This window comes from Polistes canadensis, unplaced genomic scaffold (genome assembly GCF_001313835.1).
Source record: "Polistes canadensis isolate GaletaPanama2010 unplaced genomic scaffold, ASM131383v1 scaffold_382, whole genome shotgun sequence".
Taxonomy (NCBI): domain Eukaryota; kingdom Metazoa; phylum Arthropoda; class Insecta; order Hymenoptera; family Vespidae; genus Polistes; species Polistes canadensis.
The window spans coordinates 68,774-70,425 of record NW_014569929.1 but is presented as its reverse complement, the minus strand read 5'-3'; positions in this window follow the sequence as shown (position 1 = coordinate 70,425).

Below are 1,652 nucleotides of genomic sequence, written 5' to 3'. Positions count from 1 at the left end.
TATATTATATTATATATATTATAATTATATATATATTATAAATTATATACAAATTGTATATTATTACACGTTATTATTACAATTGCGTTAATGTAAAATCATTGATTCTACTTTTTTGTCTCCAATGTACAATAAATTATCAACTTGACTCGTATAAAAATGGATATCTAAAGATTCGTGATACTATTTTGTACGTTTTTCAATGTATTTTACCAGAAAATACATATTTATATCTAACAAGGGAATAAAGGGTAAATATTATTTGAGAAAATAACTGTGTGTCTGCATGCTAGCTCACATAAAATTCAAACAAAAAAGAAAAGTTTTTTGTTTTCCCACAAAATACACATGACACTTGATAAACAACTTGTTTGCTATTTTATCAAGTTTTCCGAATAAATTTAAAAGAAAAAGAACAAAATAGAACCAAACGAGGAGAGAAAAAAAGTGGACGAGAAATTAAGGAAAAGTAATTATGGGAAATAAAGTTAACGTGTAACGAACAAGATTCGTAAAGATGTCGAATGATGCGATTGAAACAGTGATTTGTGTTCCCATCGAATGTAATTTATCGGCAATCTCTAAATACAATTTACGATTGTTTCTTTATTTACACCCAAAAATGGTATGCGAATTCTCTCCTACGCGAAATAATTACAAAAACCCCTTCAATTTTACTAGAATTTATTTTCTTTTTTCTCTCTTCAAAAAAACATAATACGTTGTTGATTATAATCATTAATAAATTCTTCCAAATATTAATGTAAATGTAAAATAAATAAAAATCGTTTCTTTTCAAAGTTTATAATCTGCCAACTTTTATACCTGCACACCTTTTCTCATAGCAAAAACAATGATCCCTTAAAATATAATCGAAGACATTTTTGAAATATTTCAAGTTTAATAAAATCTTGATGATCCAGCAAGGATACGAACGTTCGGTTAAATCTATAGAAAGATGATAAAAGGAAGGAAGACTATGGTTTTATTACATAAGAATTTAATGGTATGAGAGTTTCCTTGAGCCAGTGAGAAAATATTAGTAGGTGCAGGAAACGAAAAGGGTATATATGATCGTTTTATTCGTGGAACGCGATAATCTAGCGGTGCATGACTGGGATCAGAATTTATGGTATTTGAAATATTTTGAATTTGTCGAAAGGGACGATGATATTTGGTTGAAAATATTCGACCTAAGGAAGTATGAGAAAATGAAAATCTAAGAAGAATTTATACGATTAAAACCACGCCGGTAATTACCATCATATGGTAATTATCGCTTATCGGTAAACTAGAACTCTTTTTTACCGATCGTCGTTACATTGCATTCAAACAAATTTTGAACAAGAAATCATTGACTTAATCAATAAAAGACACTACCTATATATATAATATTTAATATAATAAATTTTTTCTTATATATAGTAATTAAAAATTCATTGAAATATATATATATGATAAATTTCAAAATGTTGAATAATTTATGACAACGATCATTATAAAATACAGTGGTTTATTATTAATAATTAATCATTTAACATTGTCATAATCGTGATAAATTAAAACTAAAGAATCTATTATTTCTTACTATACATCAGAATTTTTCACTTATTTTCTTCCATTATATTGTAATGTACAGATTTTTCCTACTG